Source organism: Kogia breviceps, chromosome 5 (genome assembly GCF_026419965.1).
Source record: "Kogia breviceps isolate mKogBre1 chromosome 5, mKogBre1 haplotype 1, whole genome shotgun sequence".
Classification (NCBI taxonomy): Eukaryota; Metazoa; Chordata; class Mammalia; order Artiodactyla; family Physeteridae; genus Kogia; species Kogia breviceps.
In genome coordinates, this window is record NC_081314.1 from 20980032 (window position 1) to 20994802 (window position 14771).

General features: G+C 44.1%; 1 protein-coding gene across 4 annotated transcripts in view; it reads right to left on the minus strand.

The window, feature by feature from the left end:
* The window catches only part of TMEM108 (transmembrane protein 108), a 371967-nt gene extending 359661 nt beyond the window's left edge, over positions 1 to 12306 (minus strand). For 3 of the 4 annotated variants that reach the window (XM_059065342.2, XM_067033782.1, XM_067033777.1), the window contains exons 1-2: positions 12212 to 12306; positions 7310 to 7424 (exon numbers count right to left, since the gene is read on the minus strand). The gene's annotated coding sequence lies outside the window, so the exon portion shown is untranslated. The remainder of the gene's footprint in view (positions 1 to 7309; positions 7425 to 12211) is intronic. The other variant, XM_067033778.1, reaches the window with a different exon arrangement.
* Positions 12307 to 14771: the final 2465 nt, after the last annotated feature.

A 14771-nucleotide genomic window follows, 5' to 3' on the forward strand; every position in this document is an offset into this window, starting at 1 on the left:
GCATGGTATAAGGTTGACTGTTCTCAGTGAATGTCTCGATTTGATCACTATCAACTTCAACTGGTCTACCTGACTGTGGAGCATCGTCCAGCGAGAAATCTCCAGCACAAAACTCTGCAAACTACTTTTGACATGTTTGATAAATCACAGCACCTTCTCCATACGCTGCGCAAATCCTTTTCTGCATTTCAGTTTTGTTTTTACCTTTCTTGAAATAACAAAGGATAATATGCCAAAAATGTTGCTTTTTTCTTCCATCTTCAGTATTAAAATGGCTACACAAAAATTCACCAATTTTTTTTTTTTTTTTTTTTTTTTTTTTTTTTTTGCCGTATGCGGGCCTCTCACTGTTGTGGCCTCTCCCATTGCGGAGCACAGGCTCCGGACGCGCAGGCCCAGCGGCCATGGCTCACGGGCTCAGTCGCTCCGCGGCATGTGGGATCTTCCCGGACCAGGGCACGAACCCGTGTCTCCTGCATCGGCAGGCGGATTCTCAACCGCTGCGCCACCAGGGAAGCCCAAAAATTCACCAATTTTGATGTATTTTTTTAAATGCACACTGATATGACAGCTGTCACAATACAATCTAACAAAATTGTTTCAACGACGTTAAAGACAACTAAATGCTACTAGAGCCATCTTGCAGAAAAAAACAAAACGAACCTTTTGGCCAACCCAATACTCTAGCCACAGCTTTGTTTCTTGGAAAGTTGAAGGCCAAGATTCAATGATGGGCTCAGGAGGGAAAAGGCCTGAGTAGGATCTATCACCCCTTCCTGTGGCTCATGGGAAGAACAGGACAGTTCACTAAAGCTGGAGGTTTCAGCCCTCCCCTCAAGCAACTGTGTCCTCGGTCCTTGCCTCCCGAGCACATTTATCCCCCAACAACCTCACAGGGAGTGGACTACAGCAGGACAAAATCCCAGAATTCAGGATCTGGGGCTCTCAGCCATCTTTCAGAGTCTCTTTACACCCTAGACAGAGCAGATGCCTTTACTGTTGCTACAGAATCTTCATGCAGGGGCTGCAAATTAATTCCTGATTCTATGAGAAAAAACATAATTCTGTTTTATTTTTGTAAAAAATAAATTAGATATGCATAAATTTGACCTACAGTATAAACTAAAGATAAAGTAAGGTTAGCACTTGTTTAAAATTAAAATTGAAGATTTTAATCTGGAAATATGTGGTTATCTGTATACAAATCTTCCTGCTCAGAAGAAACACGAATATATACATTAAAACTAATTCGATACAATGCTCTATTTTTCCCTTCTCATTAAAAAAATTCAACAGAGGGGATAGGGATCTTCACAGAGTAAGAAGAGAAACTGAAGCAAAAGATCCATCTCTGCTCCTTTCCCCTTAGTAGGCAGCAGCTGGGTTAGAAAGCTGATCCCGATCATCCTTCAATAACAGACATTCCTTCCTCAACCAGCAGTTGCAGAAGCCCTGCTGCACTTCTCTTCTGCCTCTTTCAAAAGAAGCTGCATCTAAGGAAATACTGACTCTCTGTATGTGGCACCACCGTGCTGCAGCTACTTGAGAAGAGTAAGAGCCTTCAGTGGATTCAGTGAGCCAATGTGCTCACTGTTTGTGCTACCACAGGGCACACCCTTCACAGCTGTGCAGGCCCATGGAGCTGGAACCATCATTCTTACCCTGTCACAGAATCATAAATAGGGACAGAGCCTTCTGCAATATGAGAATGCACTCCCTTGTACAGTTATATTCAGTCACTGGTTCAAATGAAACTAACTCTCCAAGATTAGGGGTAAATGAACAAAACACACTACAACACAAAACATTTTAAAGTCTGCTTTGTAAGGCGGTAATCCCCCAAATGACAACATCTATATGGAATTTATCTTTGGAGTAATAAGCCAAGTTATTTTTCTTTGTCAGAACTGGAATCTTACAAACCCAGCTATTGAACAACACTTGTCAGAGACGTCAAAACGTCTTTCAACATTTAGACAGCCACCTAGCCATTATTCCTGTGGGATACATGGGTGGTTGAGAGAATCACATTTGACAGATGCAAAAAAATAAGATATCCATATGGAAAATACAACTCCTCATTTCCCAGCCATCTAGCCCAGCAATTTCCCTTCCATTCTGCACTGGGATGCACCCAGTTTCCTCAAAAAAAAAAGGATACAGGCTTTTTCACAATTGCTACTGAACGTGTGGGCTTTGAAAGTAATCTTCCAATTCTTTATTATACACATGACCCACAAACAGTTTATATTGATTCCAAGAGTTACGAATTCAGGGTCCTTATACCAGAGACGTCTCATGTTCTATCATTCTACCCCACCACTGCTCCCTTCCAGAGAAACCACAGTCCTTGTTAAGGCAAGAAGACCTAGGCCACAGCTGTGTGGACCAAGAGAGTACCCCTAAGACTGCCTGGTAGAAGAGCTTTGACCAGAGGGATGATAGTTACTACAGAATTATCATATTCCTTTCCTTCTTGGTCCACACACAGACCATCAGTTAGGTTGTGGCAACAGGAAGACATGAGCAGAGAAGCCAAAACGGAAATGCTGAACCATGTTAATGGTCGAGAAGTGGAATGTGGACTGATTAAGTACTGTTAGTGCAGATACATGCTGGAGTTGCAACAGATCAGGGGACAATCTTTCTGGTCCTGAGTTAGGTCCTGTCTCCATGAGGTCTGGCCAGACTACAGCTCTTTCTCATCCTGAAAGGCCTCTGGGATTCCTCCCAACTTACCACATGTCTGACATTTGTTTTATTTTCTCATGCATCCTTACTTAAGCCTTCCATTTCTTAAGGCAACTTGAATGAGTTTCTGTTCTTGTAATCAAAGACATTTATAGGGGCCCCAAAGCAAGATGTCTGAAAGTGTTCCTTTTCTCTTTACTAACTATAAAACAATATCAGATCTCCCATCTGACAGTCTACACATAACTTCACAAATTTAGGGCTACTTTGCCAGTTTTTGTAATCACAGAGAAAGAAAAGAAATGGCTGGCAAAGCCCCTTTCCCCTGGATTGTCTTTAAATTGCCCTTGCTGCATTTTTTCTCCCAGTTGATCCCTGCCACATGTAGACCACCATTTACTTTCAGTAGATCTAGAAGGTTCAGCCACAGTAAGTCAAGAATAAAAACCCAGCATCCTATGGGAACCTTAGTAGTCTCTCCACCCTCTGTGGCACTGACAGAATACCCCTGTGACTTCTTGGTTGATTTCAAGGTTCAGCAAGTTTTCCACTGGCAAAACCTGATTCTTCTGGTCCCTAAAAAATAAGATTGGCTCCCAAAGCAGTTCCAGCACTGGGAAAAGGTCAGGTCATATCAGAAATTAATGAGCCAGCCCCTCGAAGCACTGCACCTTCTGCAGCTCTAATTACTCCTCCCTTGTAACAAAAGACCCCACTCAACTCTCTAGCAACCAGTGATTCTCAATCACAGGCAGTATCTGGAAATGTGAGGGGCCATGCTGGTTGACTCAATGACTTGGTTAGAGTAATACAGGTATTTAGTAACCAGGGATGCTAAATGTCCTATAATGGACAGCAAAGTTCCACATAATGATGAATCACTGTATCAAAATGTTAACAGCACCTCCCTTGGGAAACACTGAGCCCCCTCCAACATTCCGAGCAGACCAAAGCAGGGAAGAAAGGCAAAGTGAAGAGAGGAGGGCAATAAGAGGACCAGCACCACACCATCAGAAGTGAAGCAGTCGAGTGAAGACTGTCCGGGGATCACCTCACCAACTCCTTCCCCTCGCCTCCAGGAACACTACTCACAGCACACAACTCCTTGCTCTCAGTCCCACTACCACGCAAAACAGTCTTGGGCTCAGATTTAAACTACATCTTTTAAAATGTGTGTCTTTATTTCCACATCTTTTCCTTTGTTCTAATTATGGTAGTTTCTGAGCAACTAATGTTGGTGCTAGGAATAGATAATATCACCTGAAAATTCTTCCATGTTGCTAAAGGGCTTAATTACTAAATTTGTACTATAATATGTCTGTTGGAAAATCTAGAGATGAATTCTTTAGGGGATAACTCCTCAGAGATTAAACTTGTGAATTAATACCTTCTTAGGAAACACTTTTTTGAGCCACGCTGGGGCTTGGAAGAAGGGAAGGTGAAAACTCTCTCACCACCTCTCCCAGACTCTTTGTTATGCTCTAGGCAGTATCAAAAGAGACATCCTGCACAAACTAGCTTCACCACCAAGGGTCAGGGCATGGAGAGACCAGATGGAAAGAGACAGCTCAGCAGCCTTGGATTAAAGCACAAATATTTCTGAGGCGGTGCGCTCAGTTATGTCAGAGAGACAGGCCCATGGCACTTTCTGTAACAGACAGATGCTGCAGCAAGGTAAAAAGTTCAGCAAGAGCCACTCACAGACTGAAAAGTGCCCAAGGATGGAGAAGTCCAAAATGCAATCCTGTTTTAAATGTGGTGAGGTCTAGTTATAACAAGCGCACATGCTGTCACTACAAGTGTGCATTTCTGACAAATAGGGTCCTTACAGACTGAAGCAGTGCTATCCAACAGAATTCCCTCTGATGATGGCAATGCTCTCTGTCTGCACTGTGCCTGTGTCAATATGGTAGCGTTTGTTGTAAATTTTGTGAGTGTTATCTAATAATTGCAGGGACCAGAAACAAAGCAAGGCTGAACACAAATCTGCCAGGACAGGTTACATCTAATCCCTGCACTTGCCCTTCCTTAGAGTTAAACTGAGGCTTTCTAGTAAAATAACGTGATTGCTTCAGGCCTAAGTCAGGGTGATGGCCTTTTTCACCATTCCAACACAGAGTTCTAGAAGATTATCAGAACACCTGTGATATTAAAACATTTTATGTATCATTCAAAGAGCATGGGTTGAAGATAAACCCTTTTCCATAATTCCAAAGGAGAGAAGAAACAGAAATGTAAAAGTTCTAGAATAAAAACAGATTTCTCCAAACATTCTCTGGTCTTTGTTGGATTACCTGCAAAATCTGTTCTAGGATCAGTAGTCATTTGGGAGGATATTTTTCTTTGGGGGGGGTTACTTCTTTATGTCCTTTGATCTGATTATACATGAGTCACTTTAGCATTAAGAGATTACCACAACCCCACAACCCCCGGTCAAAAGCAATTTCCTCAACTGCTCTTCTGAACAGCCTCCTTCTCCTCCTCCACTTCCTCATTTTTTAACTTTCCAAAAAAAGCCTTTATTCACAAGTACATTGTTGAAATGAGCTGAATATGAAGCTCTCAAGTAAAATCAGAATCCAGTATTGTTTATCATCTCCCACACCACTAACCCTTCACCCTTCAAACTCCCTGCTCCTCAGCTACTGCCTTCACAAGGATTAAGAGTGATCCTTGAGTCCTGGAAATTTGGGGAGACAGATATTTCTTAGCATTTACAGAGCTCCCAAGTAATCACACAGAACTATGTACATTCCTTCTTTAGCCTACTGAGTTACAAATGCTGTGTCCATTTTACAGGTAGGGAAACTGGAGCAAAATGAGGCTAAATGATTAAAATACAGTCCCAGAGAAACTCAGAGCAAGATTAAGTCACTGTACGCCTCCAGCAGTGGTTCTCAACCAGGGGCAGTTTTACCCCCCAGGGGACATTTGGCAGTGTCTGGAGACATTTTTGATTGTCGCGATTGCAGTGGGGTGGAGTCGGGGAACTACCGGCATCTAGTGGGTAGAGGCCAAGGATGCTGCTGAACATGCTACAATGCACAGGACAGCCCACAACAAAGAATCGCCAGGCTCAGCATGTCAGTTGTGCCGAGGATGAGAACCCCTGATCCTCTGGCATCTCCAGCACTACTTTCTTTGGCCCCTAGTCAATAAAGAATGGCTCCCTCTGTAATTTGATCCTTGTACAACATTTACACAAGAAACATGCCAGTTCAGTGTTATTTCTGGCATGCTACACATTTTACTTACTTTTTAAATGGAAAATATATGGGAGCCACAGAGGAAATTGAGGAAAGCTGGCAAAGTCTGGCTCCTTTCCTCTAAAGAGAAAGCTTAGCAAATACCAGGTCCTTTCCTTAGCGACCCCCAGGCACTGAGCTGGGGTCTGTGTCTGGCCACTCACCTGGACTCTTCAGTTGTTGATGTGCTTTGCAGCTGCCTTTCCTCTGCTTTGCCTATCTCTAAGCATGCGCATCACTCCAGAGCAGTAATGATGTATGCTTATGGGAATCTCCAGAGGTCTACAGCCGCTAATTGTCTATTTTGTTCAGTAAATTGTACTCATTACTGAGCCATGTGAGGCACAGAAGGACATCAGCCTTTCTGGGTGCCCTCTGTCTGAGCCTGGGTAATGGGACGTTATCAGTAAGGGCGCCACAGTATTGAAATAAGATGCTTAAAAACAACTCTCCATCCAGTTTTTCAGCTGATTTACTTTTATTTTTGTTATATAACTTCCTGTCCCCCTCTTTCCTAATCATCCTTAGCTCTGCTTAGATTTGTATTAACTATAATTTTCTCTTCAGTGAGTCTGATTTTAGTTTAAGCTCTAGAAGCCAGAGAGTTCAGAAAGGACTGGATGTCCTTTCCACCCCTCCCTCCCAGACTTCCACTGGTCTCTGAGAAGGGCACACCAAGCAGTGAACTTCTCCTTTTGGTCTCAAAAATCTTCAGGACAAATGAAAATCCAAAGCCAGCTTTGGTTATAATGCTCCCAGTGCCTACATCCGTTGCACTAGGGACTGCAAACAGATGAGGAAGGAATGGACATGTGACTTCCAGTGACGCTGGATAAAATAAAATGGAATGGGAAGAACCACGTGCTTTGCTACCGCTATTATCCACCAAACCGGGAATCATCAACTCTCTGGTAAGCTGTTTCTGCCCCCCCATCCCGAAAAGAAAAGTGATTAATGCAGGAAAAGTTAAGCAAAGTAATCCATGGAGGAGGAGGATGCTGAGAGAGGGGAATTTGAGCCAGCAGAGCTAACAATATGATATGGCTACAGGAAAGCGGCACTCAGGCCTAGTTCCCTCCTCCACAGTGTATCTCAGGAAGGCCTAGCAACACCCTCACCACCCACATAAATCAAATCCTACACAAACTCACTAAAAATTCTTGTGCTGAGATATTCCCATGCAGAGATTCCATCCCATCACCCTGACAATGGTTTTAGCTTTGTAAGTGCTGATCTTAATGGTGTTTATGAGCTGAATCACTAAAGGCTTTGGGAACCTTTCACAAACAGGGCACCCCATTGCACTGACCCCAAGAGGCTGTTAAGACAAGAGTAAAACCAGAGCAACAATGGCAACAATGCCCTTGACTTACCCTGGAGTAGAGGGTGTGAGAGCCTTCAAACACACTTACATCCTTGCGACCCATCAGCTCTGCTGCCTTTCACCACTCACTTCTGCATGGTGGACCACAACCGATCAATCACCAACTACCAAAGATGAAAAATGAATGAATGCATTAGGCCAGAAGATCCGTAACTTCAAGTCCCAAGCTACTTCTCAAGTGAATTTGCTAGTGTAGGCTAAGTACTTACTTAACACATTAACACATAGACCCAAACACATATACTAGCTCTAGTTCAGTAAAAGTTTGTTTCTGGTCCCTGTATACATATTGGACAAGCGAACAGTGGAGGGGCCCTCCTTGATCCAGGCACCCAGGCTGACAAAAGTCCTGCCATCCTTAAACACAGCTTCCAAGATCCCCCAGGGGTCCTTTCCATTCCAGCCTATGAGGAGTGTAAAACAACATGGAGGAACTCACATGGGCGTTCTCTTTTTCTGTTTTCTTCCTAGAAATGGACCACAACCCTTTTCTGCTTCCACTCAGTTACACAGCCACACCTAAGCCCAAGGGTTGCTGGGTAGCTAGTAATCAGTCTCATACAAGCCTGACTCCAGCCCAACAAAGAAGACGATGTTAGTTTCAGAGTATGGAGCTCTGGGTGAGACACTAGCACAGTGAACTTGACTTAGTTACTTAACAAAGTTACTTAACAACTCTGAGATCTGGTTTCCTCATCTGTGAAATACTCTGCTTCCCTCATTGACGTGTGTTTCTGCCCAAACACAACACTGTTCATGCTGTGGCTTTAAAACCCTACATTAAGGAATTACTCAGAATTTTTTTGGCTCCAGCCCTGTAGACACAGCATCTTCTGTGTACTGATGGCAGGTAAAGAAACACAGCACTGGAGAAGGCAAGACTGACATGAGCCCGAGCTTGGGTCCTAGTTCTCTAACTAGCTCTGTTAGCTTGGTCAAGTCACTCAGCTCTGAGGTGAAATTCCTTGCCTATAAAATGAGAAGGTTGAGCTAAACAACCCTAGGTTTCTTACAACTCTGAATTATTAGGATTCTAAGACAATGCACAGTCATTTCTCTGAGAAGAAATATTAGTGAGATTTCTTTTTGCCCTAGGTTCACTGCATGAAAATACCTTCTAGGTGAGAATTTTTCAGAGGCTTCAGAAATACCTTATAAGACTCACCTGGCCATAGAATTCTAGACTTAGAAGGGATTTTAAGAGACATGCACCACATCTCACCAATCGCAGTGACCAGGTGAGAAAACTGAGGTTCTGAAAGGCAAAGAAATGTATCTGAGGTCACATGATGAGGCAGTGTTACTGGACTGTTGTGACTACTGCCATCTAGCATCAGCAGGATTTCAGGATTTGGCACTGGTAGTAGAACCTAGCTCATGAGTTCACTTGAAGAGACAGAAATAAACTTCAAATAAGCTGAACCATAGAATGGGGATGGCACGAGGAAGCAGGTGACTGGGGTAATGACTCCCAGCAGCAGTGTTTTATGCCTCCAGTAGGGTCAAAGCTCGTATGCACAGCAACCTCACTAGCAACAAATATCCCTCAAACATCATGGCTACAAAATCCATCTCAAAGAACTGTCAATTACAAAAAATGAAAAACAACAACAAAAACAAAAAAGGTATTTCAAAACAGGGGAATAGATGAACGAGCCTGGCTAATAAGGTCAATGAAACCAGAGTTCAAGATTTGAATTGTTAATACAATCTTAAAATCTTAAAATACTTGTTAGAAATTTTTAAGTTTTAGGATTCAGAATAACTTTGACCTACCTTTGTGGACAGCGCTGAAGTATAGTAACTATGAGCATTATTTTAACTAATACCCTCACCACTATCTTCAGAGCATGTAATTATTGGATACTGATCAGGTTTAAAAGTTACACGTGTATTTCCATGGTCCCACCCACATGTAGGGACTAGTTTTATAAGCAAAGAAGTAGAAACTATGAAGTTGTTGGGAATTTTGATTGAATCATGATTTCAACCTCATTCTCAATTAGGCAACATGTATGCCAAGTACTTTCAAAACCTGTGCTATGAGGCTTAATTGTCAGTTTACCCTCTCCACCTCCCACACACAACCAGCAGAGTAATGGCACCAACCCCCAGAGTCACCATCCCTACCTTAGAGCAACATTTCTGGCTTTCAGGACTTTTTTTTTTTTTTTTAAGATTTTCTTTGAGAACCGATACAGCCTTTCAAAATCTATACTAGAGGCTACACACCGCTGGTTTGCCAGCTCTATATTTCATCTCTTCCAGGAATTCCCAGAGACAGCAGTGCCATCTACTGGTAGGGAGGGCACAACTTGTTCTCTGGAAGCCAGTGGGTGACATGCCAAGGATCTGAAAGAATGGTAGCCTAGATTTGTGTCTTTGTGAGCCTTTCTTTTCTAGAGCACATTACAAGCATAACTGATGCTTACAATGTGAGACACGGAACTCCACAGGAGCCCCCATAGTGAAGGGCAGGTCTTCTGTAAGCCACAAAAAGCCCAGTCAGTCTAGCCAATAGTGAGGCAGCTCTGCCTAGAAATGCCTCCTCAAGGCTGAGTCTCGCTGAATTAAACACTTCCTAGCTCTCCTTTGCCCCCATGCTTCTGTATCAGATGATCTCACCCGTGCCCCCACCTGTGGCAATGTTATCCCACTCTATCTTACAGCAAGCGTCCCAGGGAAGGTGCTCAGACCCCTCTCAACGTGAAGGCTCTTAGATTTACACAATGTGACACAGATCCTGCTCAAAGGACGCTACTGCTTAGGCATGCAGGTCAGACTCTAATCTCTCTCATTCACTCTCCATCCCGCCCCCCCCAACCCGACCCAGGGGACAGATACAACAGAAAGGAAATGATTTTGTTGTTGCTTTGAAAACTACACTAGTGGGCTTTTATCGACCCAGAGAATAAACCTTGTCCTGTAGGTCACCGAGGTACACGTTGCTTCCCTCAAGATGAACTAAGCCTGCCAATCTTTCTGTTTTCCCTTGTGTAACCTAATAAGTGTATTTCAACCTTTCCAAAACTCCTGCCTCCCTTCCACAGGCTTAAGATAAACACTGCATGCCCTCTGTGTATTTATTTAACAAAAGTGACATTTTTCTCTCTAAACAGAAGCATATACCTTTTCAAACTATACCACCTACCCCAGCCTCAGAATTCCTTCCTCTCCCCACTGCATACCAGCTAAAAACAAATCACTGACAAATTTTAAAATTCTTACTATTCCAAGCTGTCAGGTGTCAATCTATATTTTACTTTACGAGAGTCATTTGTTATATTCCCAACAAGCTTTGCAGCACCTTCTCTTTTACTTTCGCTCACCCCAGAGAACCACCAAAATTTGATCTGTTACAGTTGATGTTAATTCTGAATCCCCCTAACAAATTTAAGTGTTCCCTCTTCAATTAGATTGAACTTGCCAAGTAAACTGATTTTTAGCAAGTGTAGGCATTTCACAGGCATGGGGTGTGCCTTAGATGCTTGAAAAAAATCACATTGTTTCCTTAAAAAACACAAAACTTTGTATGGGGAAGGTAAGAGTAATGAAAAGGCTTTGAAGCGGTATCTACCAGGAACCGGAGAGATTCTTGTCCATTTCCTACCAGAATAAGTTCTAAATGAATTACAGTGAAACTCCAGAATACAGTAAAATCCTCCTAATAACAGTTAGTTGAACCATTTCTTACCGACCAGACTACCAGGTATATCCAACAGATTAACCAGTGGAAAACTGAAAGGACTTTTTATACTTCGTTATAAGATGTACAGTGTGCCCTTGCAGGTCTGGGGAAATGCAGAAGGAAAGAGGCAGGGGGTGCCTCCCTTTTTAAAGTATGACTTAAAGGAGACATTCCCTCCCACCCCCCATGCACAAGCAGGTTTGGCATCCAATGGTCTTCTTTAAACACGCACTTTTCAAAGAATTAAGGAGATCTAAATGGGTGTAACTTAGACCCTGCCTTCCCTTCTCCCTACAGCCCGTTAACATGCTGGAAATAAGTCATTACTTGCTTCGGCAGCCCAGAAAAATCTCAGTTTACAGAGATAACCAGTTTACAGAGATAAACGCCTCCCCTCCCCAACCCACCCCGCCCCTCAGAAAAAGATTTTCTTTAAGGAGAATATCAGTGTGATGGTCTGGTCTGCAGTTCACTGCAGGCATCTCCCTCCTCACAATTACCAGTCATCAGTTTCGCTGTAATTTCTTATGGTAGCCTCTCATTTAGACCTGCTCCGCCAGTGCCCAACTGCTTTTAAAATCATCATTTTCCGTCTCCTTAAGGATCTCTGGATTCCTTCGGCAGGCTGAAAGCGTTCAATTTCGGTGCAGCTCGGGGACTGAGAGCTGGCGGGCAGGTCCGGAGAAGCCTTGCACCGGTGCACCTGGGCTGGCCCACCGGTCCTTGCCCCCACCCCCGCCCGCACGGCTGCGCCAGGAATTCGGCTTTGCTCGCCGCCGCCGTATTACTTCGAGTCCCGCGGCTTGGCCAGAGACACCACATTTTTTTCTTCGTTTTCACATGTGACAGGTCCCACTGCATTAAAGCCATCTTCTTCCCTGCCCCCGCCCCACCACCTTTCACCCTTTACCTGGGGAGGGGGTCCATACCAGCATCCCCCCGGGCGGGAAACAAAGGCTGAGGCGAGGCTGCCAGGTGGGCAACTCCCCTCAGGCGGACCCGTCACCGCGGTGAGGAGGATGGGGAGATGCATTAGAGAGCAGAAAAAGGGAAACCGAGGCACCGAGGGTGATGGCTGAGCCCGGGTACGCATCCTCTCCCAAGCGAGGCTGCCCGGGCGGGCGAACCCCAGACCTCCCCCCGCCCCGCTCGCCCGCAACCGGCAGCGGAAGGACAGGGAGGCCGCCCCGCGGCTGCTCTTACCTCGGGAGAAGCGCTCCGGCTCCCTCCGACGGCTCGGGAGAAAAAGCCCCGCCGCTTGCGCACGCGCACTCGCGTTCTCGCGCCTTCGCGCCCCCGCGCGCGCCTCTCCGACCCGGCTTTGGCCCGCCCCGGCCCTGTCCGTCAGCGTCCGCGAGAGCCAATCCAGTAGCACGGGAGGACCAGCCCCGGTCACGTGGTATTGCCAGCCAATCACCAAATTGCCCTCGGCAGGACCCTCTCCGATGTCTCTGGGGGTTCGGTTGCTACCGAGTGAAGCGGGTGCGAGGTGTGCACAAAGCGCTGAGTGTCTGTTTGGGGCGTTGATTGTCGCTAGATCAGTTACTAGATCAATCGATATCTCAAATTCTAAATATGAATAAGAATGACCTGGGCATCTTGTTAAAAGGCGGATTCTGATCCACTAAGTCTGAGATGGGGGCTTGAGGCTCTGCCTTTCTAACAAGTTCTAGGCGGTGATGATGATGTTCCTGTTCTAAGGACTACGCTTTGGGTAGCAATATTTTGAGGACACTTGTCAGAAAATGATGGTTATAACCCCTGCTCCATGTTATCTAAAAGTTTCAAGACCTTTTCCTTCCTCAAGTGATGGAAAGCATTCCAGTGACTGACTAAACAAGGGGTGTTCTGGTGACGCTCGTAGTTTGGGCACAGGCTGGGAAGGTATGTTTCATTTCAACATCAACCATCCTTGGCCCATGGGACACAAACCAGTGCCGATTTGGTGGACTCTCCTTATTGAGAACTAGGTCATCTTAAAGTATTGGGCATATGTGTCACTGTGCTATACTCTTGGCCAGAGAAGCAACATGAGTGGTCTCTGCTTTGTGGAAACTTGCGGTCTGTCACAGAGCTACACAGGCAAACTCAGGAAGAAACATATAGGAATAACATGTAGGGAGCTAATTGTTGCAGCATCTTGGACAATTCAGGCCAGAACTATCCAAAATAAGCCAGAGAGGTTGTAATATCTTATCTTAGGGATCTTTGAAATTGTTGAGATAGCCTTCTGTCAGTAATTCCGGAGTCTGGAATTCAGGAAGCCCAATGCCTCTGTCATCTATAAAACTTGACCTAAATCTAAGTATTTTCAGACTGGCCGCTAGAATATTTGTTGTTCAGCACAGTCAAGCCCTTGTTACTCAAGACTGCACCAAAGTGATTCAAAGGTCTAAGTGCTGCATTCTCCAAAAGCTTCTTCCTACTTCAGACCAGGTGGTGTGACACTGCTTCCAGAAGTTTTCTCTCACTATTCCTCAAGGTGATCAAACTGTCACTTAGAGGAAACTTCACCCTTGTCAGTGTGTCTTGGGCCTCTGGCTTATCAGCCCTACAAGTGAAGCCTGCTTAGCAATCTCAGACATTGTTCACGAGTGTCTCTATCAGAGATAGCATAGCACAGAAATCTAGCACAACAATGGTTTTGGCTGCAGCTGGAGTAACGAAACGTCTAACCAAGAAAAATATGTTTGAAAGTCTCAGAGAAAGTTTATTGTGCTGTCTTTAAACCACTGGTTCTCAAGCTTGGGTGTACATTAACGCTTTTAAGGAAATAGGTTTTGGGGGTCCTGTTCCTAGAGATTCCGATTGGAGTGAGGAATGGAGCCTGGGCAACTATAGGTTTAAAAAGTTCCACAGGTGATTTGTATCCAGCCATGCTTGAGAATACCTATATAAGCTGCTACACTGAGGAACTCATTCGTTAACAAGGGAAATCAACTCTACAACACAAATCACTAGTGACATAAAGATTGGAAACACAAGAAAAGCTTCCACATAACTAGTGAGAATAGATTTTTTTAAAGACCAAAAATAATTCATAGGGAATAAATACTCTAAAGACTATTCAGTAGACTAAATTTAAAAACCAGGTTCACAACTAGGTTTAATTTCAGTTGATTTAGTAAATATTGCAAAAAGAACCTATTACTTCTTGTTAACCACACCAAACTGATGAACTCTCTGGTGATATCTTGACTTGTTTTATGTCCTTCTTAACCAAAAGCAAATTTCTATTTGCATTATTAAGAGTTATTCTCTGAGGCTTTTCCCAAAATGTGCACAGAATCACCTGGAGTCCTGGTTAAAATGCAGACTCCCAGGCCCCTGCACCAAACCTCCTCTAGCCTCTCTCCTGTAACAATTCTGAAGCCACCACTAATTAAACTTGAGTCCAAGTTGTATCTCCTGATACAGAACATCTACATATAGGCAAACTCTCAAGCTGTGCTATTAGTCTGCCATGATAGCTAAATGAAGGAGGTGAGTCTATTTTAAAGTATTCCAAGAGAATCTCAATTCTCTTTACTGGGATTTTACCAAATTCTTATATTTTGTGACAAAAAGTGATTAGTGCTAGGATCTTGGAAAGCTATTGTTGCGTAGAGTTTTTCTATGGAGTAATATTTGCTGTAGTGGAGTATGACCTAGCTTTTAACTGAATTAGTGATGTCCCCTCAGAACACTCTGCCAACAACAGCCATTTTGCTCAAAAGTGACTTTATAGAAGAGACTGTCTTTTCTCCATTGTATATACTTGCCT